The sequence below is a fragment of the Mauremys mutica genome, chromosome 1 (assembly GCF_020497125.1).
Source record: "Mauremys mutica isolate MM-2020 ecotype Southern chromosome 1, ASM2049712v1, whole genome shotgun sequence".
Lineage (NCBI taxonomy): Eukaryota > Metazoa > Chordata > Testudines > Geoemydidae > Mauremys > Mauremys mutica.
Genome location: NC_059072.1, coordinates 284128634 through 284148016, shown reverse-complemented (window position 1 = coordinate 284148016; position 19383 = coordinate 284128634). Strand labels below are relative to the sequence as shown.

Genomic DNA, 19383 nt, shown 5'->3' with positions numbered 1-19383 from the left:
CTCTTACTTGTTTATGGTAGTGCCCACAATGTTCTAGATTTAAGGAAGGAGTGGGCAAACTTTTTGGGCCGAGGGCCTCATCTGGGGGGGAAACTGTATTCAGGGCCGGAGGAGGGGGGTTGGGGTGCAGGAGGGAGTGCAGGGTGTGGGAGGGGGTGCGGTGTGCAGGAAGGGATTGGGGCAGAGGAGGGTTGCAGGGTGTATGAGAGGGCTCAGGGAAGGAGGTTGGGGTGCAGGAGGGGTGTGGGGTGCAGGAGGGAGCTGAGGGCAGGGGTGCAGACTGCGGGAGGGAGCTCAGGGTAGGGGTGCAGGAGGGGTGCAGGGGGTGGCAGGGGGCTCAGGGCAGGGGTGCAGCAAGGAGCTGGGGTGCAGGAGGGGTGCGAGGTGTACGAGCGGGCTCAGGGCAGGGAGTTGGGGTGCAGAAGGGGTGCGAGGTACAGGCAGGGGGCTTAGGGCAGAGAGTTGGGATGCAGGAGGGGTGTGAGGTGCAGGCGAGGGGCTTAGGGCAGGGAGTTGGGGGGCAGGGTGCAGGAAGCGTTCAGGCTCTGGCCTGGTGCCACCTACCTAAAGCGGCTCCGGGGTGGCAGCTGTGCGCATCATGGCCAGGGCAGGCTCCCTGCATGCCTGCCCTGGCCCCGGCCCCACGCCGCTCCTTGGCCTCGGGGGGGGGGAAGGGGCCCTCTGCGTGTGCAGCCCTTGCCACACCTCCAGGTTCCCCATTCCCGGCCAATGGGAGCTGCGGGGGGTGGTGCCTGGAGGCAAGGGCAACGCACATGGAGCCCTCTGCCCCCCCCACCCGAAGGCTGCTTCTGAGAGCAGCGCGGGGCGCAAGGCACCATGGGGGGCAATCCCGCAGGCCGGATCAAAAGCCCTTAGGGGCCAGATCTGGCCTGCGGTCTGTAGTTTGCCCACCCCTGATTTAAGGTGTACATGATTTAGGGTTCTAGATTTAAGGTGAGCTTAAAAGTGCCTCGGGAGCGAGTACACTGATGCAGGTTGTGTGCTGGTGTGATTGCTGGGTTGCCGTTTGCGTGGTTAGGAGACAAGTGTTGTGTGAGGTGTGGCAGGGAAAATGTTTGCCATGATTCCAAGTTCAGCTATTTCTAAACTCCATCAGGTACCATATAGAGTTTATACTATCCATTAGACTGTTTCTAGAATTCAAGCTACATAAGAGTCCCTGTACAACTAAAGGATTATCAAGAGAGTGTCCCTTAACTCATTGTGTGTGCAGATCTGACAGAAAAGACTGTTCTTGTGCAAGGGAGAAGAAAGAATGTTGGAGTGCATGGAAGGAAATCAGTTTGGGAACACCAACAGTCCTCTTGTACTGCCAGAACACTGAGCTCTTAGTAAATATGAACAACATGAAAACTAAAAACATATACAAAACTAAAAATTGAGGAAGAAGAGCAAGTATAAGTAGATGTGTGGAAGCCCCAAAGCACTTATACACAATATTAAATTAAATTAAAAACCATCCAGGATTAATGCAATGTTTAGGGCCATGAAAATCTAAAAGTTTAACATGGTAGCAACCTCACCTGTCACACCACAAATTTTTATAGCATATGTTAACAGATATATAAAGCTTTACATTTTAATAGGGAAAAGATTACAAAGTACTACATAACATGCAGTGTTACCAATGGGAACAAAACAACCTTGGCATTTGGAATGTACTGATTTTTCTATGCTTGACTTCTCAACATCAACACTGTCAACTATAGTTTGGGGCAGAATTTATGCATGAACATTTATTAAGAGGAAAAACCACACTACCACAAAAACACGTCTTTTCAACCGGTACCTATACTAGAGTACAGTTCTGGGTTAATTCTAATGGTTCTTTTTCCTCACCCACCCAAACACTGGATCTCATAAATTGCATAGGCTGTCATATACCTATCTGTATCTCAGCATGCAAGTACTCTGAATCTAAGATATTCTGCATGTGGAATTTACAAGCTTTGCCACTGCAGTAAAGCACCCTTAAAAAGAGTGAACGAACACACTCTAATCCATATGGACAAAACTCAAGATTTTAAACTAAGTTTAAAACCATGGAAGCTTGCATTTAAATGTCACGGATATCTACAGAAATATAGATAGTAGAACACTTCTGTAGGAGAACACTTCAACCTCACTGGCCACACAATAGCAGATCTTAAGGTGGCCATCCTACAGCAAAAAAACTTCAGGACCAGACTTCAAAGAGAAACTGCTGAGATTCAGTTCATCTGCAAATTTGACACCATCAGCTCAGGATTAAACAAAGACTGTGAATGGCTTGCCAACTATAAAACCAGTTTCTCCTCCCTTGGGTTTTCACACCTCTACTGCTAGAACAGGGCCTCATCCTCCCTGATTGAACTAACCTCGTTATCTCTAGCTTGCTTCTTGCTTGCATATATATGCCTGCCCCTGGAAATTTCCACTACTTACATCCGAAGAAGTGGGTATTCACCCATGAAAGCTCATGCTGCAAAACGTCTGTTAGTCTATAAGGTGCCACAGGATTCTTTGCTGCTTTTACAGAAATGTAAGTCAAAAGATTCTAGCAGCTTCAGCTGTTTTAAATGATCAAGCCACTGATTCCTTTTGATGCCTAACTCTACCTGAATATAATTATTGATTTCAATTTTGCAATGCATTGCTGCAGGAAGTGCTTACTGGCTAGAGCACAAGACTTAAAAGCAGAACTCCTGGATTCACTGTTCCTAGATCTGAAAATGGCATGGCTGTGAAAGTCTAGGAAGCATCTCTTAACCAATGTTATCTGTAAAATGGCTCTGATACTTAACTACATCACAGAGGAGTTGTGAGGCTTAATTATCTGTAAGGACTTTTGGATCCTTGGATGAAAACACACACACCCCGTTATTACTCATGCTGAATACTTGGATTTTTGAGGTTTCAAATAGAAAGAGGTGGAAGGAGAGAGATAATTTCCATGAGAATAATGAAAGGCACAGCGCTGGTGAATACCCTGTTTCATAATGAAATTAGGTGATGAAATATTTATTGCATTGTATACTACAATATCTTGATGAGAGTGAGAGTCATTTTAACCTTTACATATGTTGTCTAGAAAATACCCTATATTGGAGTTGTAGACTGGGATTTTTTAAAGACTAAGCAAGTTAGATTTTAACAGGATTTCTTTGTCTAAATCTGTCAGGATTCTAAAAATCTCAACTGTGTTATTTAATTCTGGGTGTTAAAACTGAAAACCCAGCTCTCTGAAAAACATGACAATTTGGTATTTTAATAGACATAGTTGGCCTAACAAAAATAAGTTAATTAAATAATTGTTGATAGAAGTAATGCTTAATTTCAAAAGCTTTAAATTTCTTGTAAAATAAATGAGATATTTTCCTTCACTCTTGAATGAATGACAATACGAATGTAGCTTTAAAAGCCTCCAGATAGTATATTGAGACAGACCTTTAGATGAACTGAGTGCAAACAAATCAACACACACTTCCAAAAACTGAGAAAGTTCTCAAGTGAGAGAAAATTACTTGCATACAATTCTTAATTTCTGAAGGTAACTTTTATAATATATCAAGTCTTTTCTGTTTCACTCACCAATGCTGCATCTTGTCTTAAATTAGACTGTATGCTCCTCTTTGCGGGAGGGGCCATGTTTTCCTATGTATCTGTACAGTATCTTGCAGAATAGGGCTCCAAACCCAACTGTGGACTCTGGACTCCACTGGATTAAATAATATAAAAACAGAGCAATTGAGCAAAATGGTTTGAAGGGTTGCACTAAACTAAACTGGGACTCCAGATCAGGCACTAAAACTTTAGGGACGTTTTATCTTCGCTGCTTCTTTGGGAAATTGTGGTATATGTGGGTGGTCTACCAGTGGCCACTCCACCTGACAGGAAAGGATTAATCGTAGAATCAAAGTGTAAACCCATAAGGTGCTAAAGGAACTGAAAGATCAACTGTATAGATTACCATTTAGCCCACTCCACATACTTATATCTGTTGGTTATGTAGATCTTTTAAAAAGGATCCAGTTGGGCAGCAAGTAAGGAACTGATGACTTTTTTTGGAATAGCCACCTCTCTTCTTACTCTGTTCAGCAATCACAGTGCTAGATCCAAGTTTCATTTGATTTCTGTGGTTGACTGTTCCTTGAGGAAGCGGGTCTAGTCATGTTAAAGGACAAGTCATTTTCAGCATGAGATGGAAGGACCAATGTGTCTGATGCAGAAAGAACCAGACAGGCCCCGGCTCTCCCACCTTGATCTTCAGAATGACTCTTTGGAAGTGTTATGGAAGATAAGATGTACAGCAGATCCTCTGACCTGTCCAATTATAGAGCATTTGATGTCCCTATTCTCCAGCCTTTTATCCTAGAACACTTCTGCCTTGTGGTTGTCTGCCATTCCAGGCATGATGAAGGGAGAATGTTATTCAGCAGATGATTGCTCAGACACTTCAACTGCATAAATAAAGTGTCTTCTGATTTAACTAGTTGTCATTTAGCATGCTCTTTAAGTACATCACCTCAATGGATATCACATGTTCCTCTGCCCATCAGAACAGAAGTACTGCCACCTCATTAAATCCTTGGATGTCTTTTAGGCACATTGCCTGCTGCTGTAAGCCACTGTGGTGATGACGACATCACAAGCATATGCTGATTCTCCAGCAAGGACTGCAGTTGTAAAAGGTCAACTAGATAACTTGATATTCAAGTAAGTTTAAAGAGCATTATTTTTCTTCACTGATGACAATCTTTTGGCCTATTGCAAAGCAACATCTACCTTCAACCCAAGGCTGGTATTGGCTGTTAGTTCTCTCTTTTGTATCTGATTGAATAATTCCTGGGAAATACACCAGTGTAGGAAGTCCTAAATTTTCTCAACCCCTAGCGATTCTCTGCTATTCTGGTGTTCTGTTTTGAACATTTGGAGAGGATGATATGTGAGGAGGGATCTCATTTACCAACTTGTCCACAACAGCAATTTAACACAACTAGCTACAATGCTAATGAGACTTTGCGATTACTTAAAGCTATAAATGTCTGTAGTTTCTTATATCTGCTGTCAGGTATGTGATGTCTTCTGACCTGTTTATGATCACTCCCCATATGGAAAAGATAGTGTAAGGGACAATTTGTTATTTTGGATGTTCATGAAAGACCTATTTTCCTGCAGGGCTCTCAGTGTTGTTTCCATGGTCTGTAACGCACTACAGAAATCCACATCCTGAATGTGGATGCCACCTTAGAACAGATATAAAGGTATTCCTTTGCACTTAAAATTAGCAGTAACTGTGACCAGCACTTTTTGTGAATATTCACAAAATGGTCATGAGGCTGCACAGGAGAGCTTTACATTGATATTAGGAGAGGTACAAAGAAACATCTGGAATTATCTGTATGTATCTAAGAGGTTTTTTCAGGTTTGCCTTTAAGATCAGTGGACAATCTGGCCAGTAGAATGGTCAGAACTGCACCTGGAATCATCTGCATCTTTTGTGTGCTTGAGGGTCTTAAGGACCAGTGGTCTCCTCATTACTCCAAATTTATCTCAACAACATAAAAAAATACACTACAGATAATCTGAAACTGGTTATGGTGCAGATAGGCAACAGGTATTATTGTGTACATTCTATCAAGTTCCTGAAATATTTTTGCTATTTATGACTGAACTATGTGATTTCCCAGGAATTTCTCCAGCTCAACTGAATTCCCTCTTGATGAGCATTTGTCTATATAGAAAGGATCATTTGTCTATATAGAAAGATCTGCTAAATTATGCTGAAATGAGAAGACTCTTCCAATAAGAAGGGATTCTCAATCTCTCCCAAGTAGCCAGTGGGATGGCTTGGAGCTGAAGGAAGGGTAAGCAGGGTCATGGTGAGACTTTCAACCCCTGAAACTCCTGTTTCCACACCTCCCATTATTGATTTCCTAGTCTCTACTGATTTTGGAATATCTTCAGGAAAGAAAGGAACTGTGATACATACTGAACTATCTTAACTCTCCTCTACTGCTAAAGGGGGAAGACGCGAGTGATTACTTTTACTTTTCAAAATTGTGTGTCACACCACTTTGTGCAGGCCAGTGCTATCAGATGCTCTTCTTGTTGGTCTGCTTTAGAGATAGAGACAGATATTTCCTAGTGACGGTACTAGACGCAATCTATAAGGATTATCTTATTTAATCAATTCTAGTTCCTGTTATGAAGGATAACGCAATTGTAATTTTGTTAACAATCCTTAGACTCATTTGGCCTTAAGTGGGAGCAGCATTTTGTTTCCCTGTGTAATACTAAGGAGGTCTGAATAAACTAATAGGCTTCACTATCGTTTCAAAGTACTGATAGAAGCCTGCCCTGCATGGGTGCCTCTGAGTTTTCAGATGCTGACAAATCCTATTCCTCAAGTGAGAAGCAATCTGAAATGTTTGGTTTAACTTATTAAAGTTTTTTCCTACTTGCACTCTTTATAGTATTTTGATATACAAGATTTCCTGTATATCATGGGGACTGAGAAGGGAGACATTCTCTCAGACATTCTTTTTGATTTCTTCAGGATAGTTTTAGTGTTCTTTTATGCAGTTGCTGGTCCAAAGAGCCACTGGCATATCCTCACTATGCTTTATAGGGATTTGTGGGGGCCAGTGTAGTAAAGGTGAAGGCAGCCCAATTTTCCATTATGATCAGTCAAAATTTTCATATTGGGAAGAACCACTATGAGAACAAGGTGGTTCAGAGATAAGTGCACTATAAATATTTAAGTAGATTAAAGAAAATACTGACTCCTAAATCCACTAGAGAAGAGGATTCCTTGGTAACATACTTTTTATGAGGTATTTTACTTCATAAGTCTTCTGTCTTCTTGCAGTCTCTCATCTTGAAGCTATTGTCCTGTGCTCTCAGAGAAAGGGACAATACTTTACTGATTGTGAATAATGGTGGACAGAAGGGAAAAGAGGTAGAAGACGGTTTATTAGAAAAGTGGAGAGTTGAAGTAGTAAAGAAAATTTGAAGAGCGGGAAAATAGGACAATCCCCAATAAATATTAAGAAGTTTGTCTGACATGGAAATGGGATCCCTTTTCTGCCATGTAGTGGCAAGCACATACAGCAGAAAGATGGTGAGAGGCATCAAGTTCATAGAAATGCACAGCTCTAGCTGCTTCCTGTCTAATCAATAGAGTCTTCTTGACATAACAAGGTGAATCAGAAGACATGGCCCATTCAAAGAAGAAAAGAGTATGACAGCTGAAGTATCATCCCAGAACTATGGGGGATGATATAATTTGAAAAGGCAACAGTAGATACTCCACCCACCCATATTTAGAGATACCTGGAATATTAGATTACTTCATCTTTGACAGGAAAGGGTCAATGGGTCATTTTTAAATGCAATTTGACAAATGAGTTAAAAAAGCAAAACACCACCCTAGAAGATTTTTTTTTTTTTTTTTTTTAAGAAAAGTTTAAATTTCCTTCCACTGACTGGAGGGCAGGGGGTGGGGGTAGCGGAAGAGGGATGGTAGAAATGAAGTGTGACAAAAATGAAAAGAGATGATTGTGGTCTAGCTCCCCATGATGAAAGATGTGGAAAAAAAAAAAGCAACTTACTCAGGAAAGCGAAGTCCAACAAAAAATTCAACCTTTCTAAAAAGTGTTTTTAGGTAACACTTTGTATAGACAGACATGCCCCAAGTCCTCCAATTCACTGTGCCAGTCCAGTGACTTCAACAGGGCTCTATGCTGATGCAGCAGTGCACCTGTTTGCAGAGACTTGCAGGATCCAGACAACAGAAATTACCCATATTTTAAAATAATGTGATTTAATTTACCATACACAAGGACAGATCAACTAAAGGAAGGTATGTATCAATAAAGACAGAAGGGTGGCTCATTTCCATTAAAGAAAAATATTTTCAAAATGATAAAGAAAAGTTTTATTCAATTACAAAATTGCCAATTTTATAGTTAAATTCCTCCCTGATACTAGATGGCTCAGAGGATATCTAAATGGCTTAGTATTTCACTTCCAGGTCATTCTTTTGACTCTGGCATAATCAAATGTTATTGTTCTTGAAGGCCTTTTGGTGAAGGGTTTGTGAAATGACCTGGAGATCTCAGTCTAGTTCTCACTGTATAAGTATACACATTACAGACCACTATCACAATTTACATTCTTGATTTATTCTCAGTGAGGATACCAACAAATGAAGAGGAAGAGACTGAACGGACTGAAATGGTTTCTACAAGAAAGTAATAATAAGGCACCTCTGAAGGACAGTGTGTGTGGGAGGCTTGTATTACTGCTACCCGTACTACACTTGTTCTGTAGATAAAGAGAAATACCTCTCCAGGGTGATCAAATCTACCATCCATAATGACCTCTAAATTGACTAAAAGCTTAATAGTTTCTCCTCCATCCCATCAGCAGTTAATGTTTATTAACTTTTTGGTGCCAATGGTCATGAGCATGCCAGTGGCTATCTATGCTAGACAGAAATGCTTTTCTTATTAAAGTTTCTAATTAATCAATTAAGTTGTCCCAATTCCAAGTTTCAAGTGTGTTAACGAAAAATTATGACAAAGTAAGGAATGTAGGAGGCAAACAAACATTTTAAAATGGAAAACTGAAATGTTTATCTACTGTAATCAAAATTTCTTCAGATGTTAAAGGAATTACAATATTTTGCATTGTATGCAATATTTACCTTAATTATCCTACTGCAATACACTATATTAGAAACACACTTTCATAAATACACTATCTACACTGCAGAATATATATACAAATCAATACAGTAATTTTAATACTGAAATAAAAATAGCACAAGTATGCTTCTCTGGGAGCATTAACTCATGTTTCTGAATTAAAAAAATTAATTCAAAAGAACAAAACCAGACAGATGCACTGATGGATGATTAGTAGCTGGTAAGCAACTAAGACTGTTATAGCAATGACAAAGCTTCAGAAATGGACTGATGAGGCAGGTAAGGCTGACAGACTTACTCTGAAGCTGAGGCTGCTGGAAGGAAAGGGGCTGTCCGAACACAAATGGACTGTGGACTAGGGAAGAGGGAGGTTTTGCAGCTTGATCAAAGATGGAAGAAGCTGGGAGATTAGGCCGTGACTGAATGGAATTCAGTATGGCACTCAGTTGGTCACCTGCAGTGAGCAAAACAGTCAAAACTACAACCTGTTATTTTTCATTCTCCACAAAGGCAGAGTAAATGGTGCTGAATGAAGTTTAGATGAAGATAATTGATAAAAAGTGTACTAATCTCTGACACCATAGTTAGTTTTGATTCCAAAACTCCAGATACGGCACAAACGTTTACACAATTGAAGAAAAAATGTCTTAGAACCATAAAACAAACATGGCTAAATGTAGAGACCTCACCCCATGAATGGTGATGCAAATACTGAAGAATATGAACAAGGTTTATAAGAATCATGACTTCTTTATCCTTGTTATTTAAAGCATTACAAAGTGCATCTCAAATCACCCATATCTTGCTAAAAACAAACAAAAGCAGCCAAACACAAAAAAATCAGCTACCATTCACAGAAATACACAGAAGTGCAAACAAAACTCTGAGATGAGTATAGCCAGATGAGAGGGTTAAGGTAATAAAATATAATTAAGCTTTGGCAGGTATATCTCTATCTCTATGTATGTGTGTGTGTGTGTCAAGTTTAGGAAAGTACTTGCTTGCTTTTGCACGTATCTTAAAAGAACACTGTCAAGGTATTTTTCACAGTTAAAAAAAGCTCCCCAGTATTTACAACCATGTTTTGATTTTAAACTGAAACGTGTTTCCTTAAGAGAAGTCTGTCTGCATATTGGATTGGCCGTTGGAGGGTATCTCAGGAGAGTTGTGATTTTTTTGTTTTGTTTTGAAGAAAGAGCATTTGTTTGGAAAAAGGAAAAGAAAGAATTACATGTATGTTGCAAACATAAGGTGCATACAATAAAAAAAGATAGGTTAAATCATTAAAGGTCAAATCTTGAGATGTTAGCAGCAATAATTTTGGCCCCTATCATCTACCACACCCTAACAGTGTTCCTTTACTTAAATACAGATTCTGACATCCCATATCACTTGACAATACTACAGAAGCACTAGAGGAAAAATAATTTTAACAAACAGGAAACAGATAAACAACTCACTTTAAAACTGAAGTTTTTTAGATTTTTAAAATAAATTCTCCAAAGGAGAAAAAGACTAGAGGATTCTAATGATTCCTACAAGATCCAAAACACCAAAATTAAATATTTTCCTTATTCTCTCTAATACTATGTGTTTGTTTTACAAATTAGAAACCAAAATTACTATGAAAGAAGAGCTGGAACTGAAGCACCTATATCCAAACGATCACCTGTGGGTAACAGTAACCATTTTTATTTCAGTGTTACAACAAAAACCTTAAGAATCACTACTTCTGCAACTACTGCCCCATCCCACACTACACTAAAAGACAACTGACACGTTTAGTGCAGAATTCATAAATTCAAAATGCCCATTTTCAGAACAATGAATTCTAGGTCAAGAGTTGTATTATACTTTTTCTGTATATAAAAATATAAATGAAAGAAAGTTAGGTCAACTAGTATTTATTTATTTATTTATTTAAAATAAAACTACTCCCTCCATGTCCGCTTTAGGGGGAAAATAACTATTTAAGAATGTGCACATTTTTAGAATTCCAAAATAACTCGAGAGATAAGATCCATTATCTTTGTTTGGCGCATATTTTCAGCAGATGAGATGGTTACTCACCTTGTGCAGTAACTGAGGTTCTTCAAGATGGTTGTCCCTGTGGGTGCTCCACTTTAGGTAATTGGCGCCCTGTGCTTATGATCGGATATCTGCAGTAGCGGTGCCTAGTTGGGCTGCACACGTGCCATAGCCGTCTTGTGCTGCTACGTGCGGTTGTATAACTGTGCGCAGCCAACCGTCCCCCAGTTCCTTCTCCACCTCAGAGAATTGGCATACAACTCCGAAGTAGAGGGGAGGAGGGAGGGTAGTTGAGCACCCACAGGGACAACCATCAGTTACTGCACAAGGTTAGTAACTTTTTCTTCTTCTTTTTCTTCGAGTGTCCCTGTGAGTGCTCCACTTTAGGTGACTATTGGGCAGGATCTGTCAGTGGAGAGGAGGGGCTTTGGAGATGGTCTACTGATGGTGAACAACACTAGAATCCAAACTGAGCATTTGCTGTTGATTGTTGTTCTAAAGCATAGTAGTTAGTGAAAGTATGGGCTGATGCCCAGGTAGCTGCTTTTCAAATGTCAATGATAGGTGCATTACTGAGCAAGGCTACAGATGCTGTTAACAATCTGGTGGAGTGTGCGAACTCCCAGTGGGGGTTGCAGATTGTTGTTTTGGTAGCACAAATGTATACATCCAGATATCCATTTGAATAGCCTCTGTTTTGAGATGGTTTGGCTCCTTGATCATTCTGTTATGGAAACAAACAGTCTAGGTGATTTTCTGAATGTTTTTGTTCTTTCTATGTAAAAAGCTAATGCTCTGTGAATGTCTAGCGTGGTGTGAGGCCTTCCTCTCATCAGCATGTGGCTTCGGGAAAAATATAGTTAAGTAAATGGGATGATTTAACTGAAAAGGGGAGGCAACCCTGGGTATGAACTTAGGGTGTGGTCATAGGATTATTTTATCCTTAAAGAATGTTGTATAAAGTGGGTGTGCCATTAGGACACCGAATTCTCCCACCGTCTTGCGGACGTGAGGGCAATGAGGAAAGCCACCTTAATTGATAAGTGCAACAAGGGGCAAGTTGCAAGGGGTTCAAGCAGTTTTCTCATGAGACTACATAGAATAAGACTGAAGTCCCACATAGGTGTAGGGTTTCTTAGTGTGGGATAAGTGTTTTCTATGCTTTTAGTGAAGCATTTAATCATCGGGTGAGCAAATATGGTGACTCCGTCCATCTTGTCGTAGGAGGTGGTGATGGCAGCTGAGTGTACTCTGATGCAGCATGTGGCTAGCCCCAATTTTTTAAGCCCCAGTATATAGTCCAGGATTCCCAGCAGTAGGGCTGACTGTGGACAGATCTGTTTGTCCTGGCACCAAGTGAAGAATTGTTTCCATTTATGGATATATGTCTTTCTTGTGCTTAGTCTCTGACTGTTCAGTAGTACATCTTTCACTTCCTCAGAACAGTCCTTCTCAACCCGTCAGGCATGGAGTAACCAGGCCTTGAGGTGCAGTACTGCAAGGTTGGGGTGATAGACGTGTCCTGCATCTTGTGATAGAAGGTGAGGCACTAAGGGAAGGGCTCAAGGCGGTTTCACTGCTATCTGATGCAAGTATGGGAACTACGTTTGTCTGGGCCATGTGGGTGCAATGAGAATGACCCTGGATTTGTCCTGCCTGATCTTGTGAAAGACTTGGCTTAGGAGTGGAGTCGGGGGAAATGCACTCATCAGTGGTGCCTCCCATTTTAGGAGGAGAGCATCGCCTAGGGAGTGGTGTCCCAATCTGGCCTGGGAGCAATATTGTGAGCGCTTGGCATTCTGAGCTGTTGCAAACAGATCTATGGTGGGGAACCCTCATAGTTTGAATATGGCTTTGAGAATTCTGGGATCCATCTCTCACGCATGGTTTGTGAAAAATCCTTGCTTAGTTGGATCTGCTGTTGTATTCAGACATCCCGGCAGATAGGATGCTGATATCTCTATGTTGTTGGCGATACACTAATTCCAAAGGCGTATTACCTCTGTACACAGGAAGTATGAACTTGCTCCCCTTTGGCGATTTATATAGAACATGATGCTATATTGTCCTTAAGGATCTTGATGGCATTGTTCTTGATTAAAGGGAAGAGGTGCTTGCATGCATTTCAGACTGCCCTTAGCTCCAATAAATTTATGTGCAGGTTGGACTCCGCTGGGGATCGTATTGTCGTGTAGATATGCCCTCCAACTAACTAGGGAAGCATCTGTTGTGATTTTCATGGTTGGAGCTTATTGGAAAAGGACTCCTGAGCAGACGTCGTATGGTTGTGACCATCACGTTAGCGAGTCTTTTATCCTGCATGACATTGTGAGTAGTCTGTTGAGAGAGTGTCTGTGCGGTATATACACTGTTCGAAGCCAGGCCTGTAAGCATCTCATGTGGAGTCTGGCATATTTTACAACAAATAATGTTGTTGCCAACGTGAGCCCCAAGAGTTGGAAGCATGTTCTGGCAGATGCTTGTGGGCTGTCCATCACCACTGAAATTAGGTTGACTGGAGTGAGAAAGCGTTGTTTGGGTAACATTGCTATTGCTGAGAGACAACTTTTGGATAGGAACCAGTGTGGACTTTTGTACATTTATTTGCAACCCTACATCCATGAACAGGGTTATCATCTGCGTGGCGTTTATTGCTCCTTGCTGCATTGGTGCCTTTATCAGGCTTTTGTCTAAGTATGGAAATATCATCACTCCTTGTCTGCGGAGGTGAGCTGCAATGACAGCGAGAACCTTGGAAAAACCTCTTGGGGCAGTGGACAGGCCGAAGGTTAGTACTCTGTATTGGAAATGCTGTTTCCCAAGGGCGAATCTCAGGAATCCTCTGTGTGACAGGTGAATGGTAATATGAAAATAAACGTTCCGGAGGCCAAGGGCTGAGAGCCAGCCTCTTTTTTCTAATGCCAGAATTATTAGAAACGTGTTCTCACAAATTTTGAAATGTGTTCTCACAAATTCGTTGAGTTTTTGTAAATCCAGGATGGGTCTCCACCTGCTGTTTTTTTTCTCTGAGTTAGAAAGTAATGGGAATAAAAACCTCTCCCCCATATGTGGCTAGTATGAGTTCCACGGCACCTAATTGTATGAAGTGATTTATTTCCTATTGTAACAGGTGGTCATGAGAGGAGTCCCTGAAGAGGAATGGGGAAGGGGGTATGGGTAGGTGGGCTAAAAATAAAGGGGATGGAGTAGCCCTTCCAGATAATCTCTAGAACCCATTTGGTCTGTCGTGATGGTGTTCCAGACTGGGTAGTATGGTAACAGACGGTCTCCAAATGGGCAGGGGGTGTATCTGGTTCAGAAATCAGAGAGTGTGGAGGTCTTGTGCCCTCAACTACACATTCAAAATGATTGTCTGGAGGTGGATGGTTGAGACATCGAAGATTCATCTTGGTTCTGCCAACTTCTGTTCTGTTTTTGTTTACACCATTGGTCGTACCGTCCTTGTGACTGGGAGTATGGTGTAGACTGGAAACTCTGGTTATAAAATATGCTCCATTTCTTTTTATTTGCAGGTACGTATATGCCCAGGGTACTTAAGGTTACCCTTAAGTTCTTTAAGGTGTGTAGAAAGTCATTGGTTTTGTCAGCAAAGAATTTTGGCCCTTCAAAGGGTAAATCCTCAACAGTCGCTTGGACCTCTCTTGGGAAACCAGACAGGTGGAGCCAGGATGCACAGTCCCTGACCATGGAGGTAGTGATGGACCATGCTGCCGTGTCTGCAGAGTCAAGAGAGGCCTGTAGGGCCATCTTGGCAATGGGAGACCCTTCAGAAACCTTTGCCTTATATTGGTTTTTTGTCCTCAGGTAAACTTTCAATACAGTCTGACATTTTAGCAAACAGATTGTGTGTGTATTTTGCCAGTAGGGCTGCATAATTGGCTATGTGGAACTGGAGTGTGGCAGAGGAGTAGGCTTTCTGTCTGAAGAGGTCTAGCCTTTTCCAGTCCTTATCACATGGGGGTCGCTCTGGACTGGTGTAGTTTTCCCCTTTGGTTGACTGCACAAGAGAGCTTGGTGCTGGATGGGTGAATAAAAATTGAGCTCCTTTTGCTGGCACGTAATACTTTTTGTCAGACCTCTTACATGAGAGAGGGGCTGTAGCAGGTGTCTGCCAGATTATTTTTGCAGGCTCCATGATAGCATCATTAATTGGTAGGGCAATCTTTGCTGCTGGGGATGCCTGGAGTATGTCCGTGAACTTGTGTTTGGTCTCTGGTAGTTGTGCGAGCAAAATGTCCAGGGATTCAGGTACCCACAGTGTGTGTATGGAGGGGGGAAAGAGGTAGCATTATTGTTTCGTCCAGTGACGAAGATCAGATGTGAGTGGGCGGCAGAGTGTCACCTTCAGCTGTGTCCTCAGTCTCCTCAGTCTCTTCCTCTTGTGTCTCTGAGGGTCCTGGGACAATTGGTGAAGGGGACTGTGTTGCTCTGGTTCTAGGCGGGTTAGGGGGGCTGAGGTATTTGGCCCTATACATTGCCCAAGGATCCAGTATGGGTGGGAATGGTATAGGAAGTGTTGACCATGCCAGCATGTCTGTAGATGTTTGTGATAAGGTCCATGTTTAGGTGAGGAGTGGCAAGGAGTGTATATTACTGCCTCATCCTCTTCTTCCTCATCACTGGAGATAGGAGGGGCTGATCCACAGGAAATGGTTACCAGGCTTGGTCCCAGTCTAGATGGGGTACTGTTGGTATCGAATAGAGGAGATTCCCACTGGGAAGTTTGACTTTGCTGCATGCAACTCCATTAGAGCTTGCCCACATAGGATCTTTAGCTCCTCAGAAAGTCTTGGTACTGGATGTCCCTGGTGCCTTGTGGGCCTGTGCTCTGGGTGCTGTCAGTATTGGGATCTCATTATTTTAGGCGATTCTCGGTGTGGGGGTGAGTGTGGCCGCTTTTTGGTAGCCTTTCTAGGAGCAGGCTCCTTAGCAGCTGTTGTTGAAGCCGATCCCGTCAGACGCTGCTGCTGGCGATCATTGACCAGAAGGCATCCTGGACTCAAGGTCGGAGGCTGGCATGAGGGATTTCTCCATCATAAGGAGCTTTAATTGGAGATCCCTGGCATTCTTTGTCCAAACTGCCAGTTTTCTGCGGACAGTTTTGGATAATGTGTGTCTCACCAAGGCAACGGACTCAGTGTGTGTGGCCATCAAAGACTGGTACAGAGAGCTTGCAAGTCAGGCAGCGTTTGAAGCCAGGTGAGCTGGGCATGCCCCAGAGAGAAAGTTTTCTGGAGAAAGAACAGGGATAAATCCTGTTTTTATTTCTTTCTTCTTCTTTTTTTAAAAGTAATAGCTGAGTATCTGCCGAGGAGGCAGGGATAAAAGAGAGAAGGAACATATATATTTTAGAAGAAAAAATAAAGTAAAATATAAGATATAAAGAGCAAGGGGATAGGGTAGCTAATTACAACTAAGTTAACACTATCAGGAACAACTATGAACTATTAAGTTTATCTGAGGTAAGAGAGGCTGTCGCTCCGATTCAAGCCAAAGGCGGTAGAGAAGGAACGGGGGGACGGTTGACTGTGCACTGCTATGTAACCGCACAGAACGACGTGAGATGGCTACGGCGTGTGCGCAGCCCAACCAGGCAAAGCTACTAAAAATCTCTAATTACAATTACAGGGTGCCAAGACACCTAAAGTGGAGCACCCGCAGGGACACTCCTCGAAGAAGGATTTATGATGTTCTTAACTGACATTGGGGATATTAGACTAGCTATTCTTTCTGGGTCATTATTGTTTTTCTGATAGCTGATATATCAAGTACTTTGCTATAACAAATCTTGCAAACAAGCCTCATTCTCTCCTATATGTAAACAACTTTGTGGAAGCCAGTCAGTCTTTTTTCTCATCCCATTTTTAGAAGTATGTTTTATCTCTTTTAAAAATGTCTAGAGTAAAATGTTTTAGATGTTACATTCAGTATGACTTATAAATTGGGTACATTTAAAAAAAAACCCATTAGTGCATTCATCTTTTCATACTGGAATATCTAAACTGGCCAGGTCTGTACCATATATTTTGCTGAAGGGCAAAAAACCCAAAGCAAATGTGTCTCTTTTGACAATTGGTGGATTGGAGGACACAATGAAATTTATGAGATTTGTCACCTGTAAATTTATTTTTTCCCATTAACATATAACTCTAATCTGTCACTGATTGCTTCTTCTGGGTGAAGAACATAAGCTTTTCAAGTGTGTGACACAATGCTTGGGATGTAAGGCTCATCCATTCCATTTATTTTCAGAAGAGTACTTCTAAAATTGTAGGAAAGAAAGGTTACTCATCTATAATTGGAGTTTTGAATAGCTTACCAGTACAGAACTAAACTCTGGGTACATCTACACACTAACCCCAAAGTCCTTTGGAAAGTGGACAATTGTGGGCCCACACAGACTCATCAAGACATGACGGTCAGGTTCAGGTTGAGATTATATATAAACACTTAGCTCTAACACACATTTTTTTGACCCCTTGGAATTAAAAACAAACTCTATAGAACTGGGGATGTATGGCAGAAGATGTGGTCTGTTCCAACAAGTTACCTGAACTCCAGTTAATGGAAGTAACCTTTCTGCTCCTTCAAGTATAGTAATTACAGATTCTCCACTCTTGGGAAATGCACAAACAGTACAAGATAGGTATCTTCATTTACCTTCTTATCTATTTAAACAATGATTCAGAACTGCTCACTGAAACTGTGCATTAGATTTTGAAGCTAAATAAAAACTCTAATATGGCATAAAAGGTTTGGGAGCTAGTAACAGAATGAAGATCTAACTTTTCCATAGCTGGAATATTCCAGTGGCATGCCATAGAAACCGCCAAGGAGCTAGTCAAATGAACCACAACACATTCATGTATACCAGTGAGCTTAGCAAGTTTCTCTTCAGGATTTTATTCATTCTGACAGACCCTGAGAGGAAACTTCCTTTCCTTTAATCTTATCACAGAAAATTACCGTTAATGTTTTATTCTTATTATACAATTCCTGTGCTCAGTGGCAATCTGTAATACTGCCCCACAAACTGAGCATCTCTTGCATTGTGTGTGCTTCAGGACCGAGTCACCATTTTGAAATGAGGATGGCTAGGCTGGGGAAAAAAGAGTACTTCACAGAGTGATCTCAGAGGGGAAATTACTCCGCCATGGGCTAAATAATACCGAAAACATCAGAAAAAGACTTAGTAGTAGAGGCAAAGAAAATAATGACTTCTTACAATGTACACTGTAAAAACAATTAAAAACAAAAAAGAGGGAAATACTATTGGAGTGGGCAAAGCTTAATTTTCTAACTATGAAAATGCATGAATTTTCTCTAATCTTCATCCAGAAAAAGGGATCCCATTAGGGATGGATTGAGTTATAATAAAGAATAGACAAACATTCACATATTAAAGTTTTAGTAAAATTATGTAAATCCTGTATTTCAATGTAAACAGTTTTACACAAGATTCTAAATTAACTGTTTTTCACTGTTCATATAAAGTTTAGAGAAAGCCCTCTTCTGTCCTCCCTTTTAAAAAAAAATTCTAATTACTAAAAGCCTCTTGAAGACCAAAACTAAGTTACCCTACTCTGGAAGTGTGCCCACGGCTCTAGTTAGCTTTAAATGGAGGTTTCACCCCCTACCCCAAAAGCACGTGTCACCAAGACCAGTGGTTCTCAACCTTTTGGGACTCAGGCCTTATTTGTAAATATTTATGGCCTGTTGCAACCCAGTAAATAGTCTGGAGGCTCTGGAGCAGAGACGTAACTAGGCATTTTAGCACCTGGGATAAGCAAGCGTATTTGTGCCCCCTACCAGAGGCGACACGGGGGGAGGGGTGCTGAGTCACCCCCTGATTTTTTGGTTGTGTCTCCCCCAACCAAGACAGACTGGATGACCAGCTGAGGTGAGTCCACAGGTGGAGGTGGCGCTCCCTCCCCGAGCTCCGCCCCTGGGGCTGGCCTGAACCATTTCCCGCCACCTGGGTCTGGCCTGAGACATGTGGCATCAACAGCTGCACCACTTGCCCTGCCCTGGTTATGACCCGCCCTGGGGTGGTTTTGGTTGGATCCTGCCACCTGGAGGGGTTGGGTCCTGCCTGGCACCCCCCCCCCACACAGGTGCATCTCCTGCTGCTCCTGTGCTGTGGGGCTAGCTGGGCTTGACTCTCCGCTCCGGACCCATGAACTGAGAAACCCTGATCTAGACCACAGAAACAGAAGATTAGAACAGCAAAGCTCCACGTTTCAATGATATTCCTCAAGAACCAAGAGTTTGCTGCAGATACAAGGTGATTTGCCCTGTTATTATTGTCCAAACTTGAAGCTGCATTTTTTGTTTTGTTTTGTATGTTGCTGTGATTTATTGTACAATACCATCTGGATTAAGCTATTTGGTTCATATATTTATCAACCTAAACTCTAGAAGTCTACATATACAAAGCAATACTCCAATTTAACAACTACTAGCATTATACTCCATATTAATATTCTACTTTAATGTGAGCTCTCCAAGCATAAACTAGACAGAGCACTTTCATGCTATTATGAAAAATGTTTAGTGTGATGCTTCGTATTATAACGATCTATAATCAAAACATCAAACCTAATCTTCTACCTAGTCATCAAAT

At 41.6% G+C, this 19383-nt stretch overlaps 1 protein-coding gene across 5 annotated transcripts in view; it reads right to left on the bottom strand.

Moving 5' to 3' along the window:
* Positions 1-19383, bottom strand: part of MYCBP2 (MYC binding protein 2) — a 415400-nt gene that overhangs the window by 73801 nt on the left and 322216 nt on the right. The window lies entirely within an intron of this gene.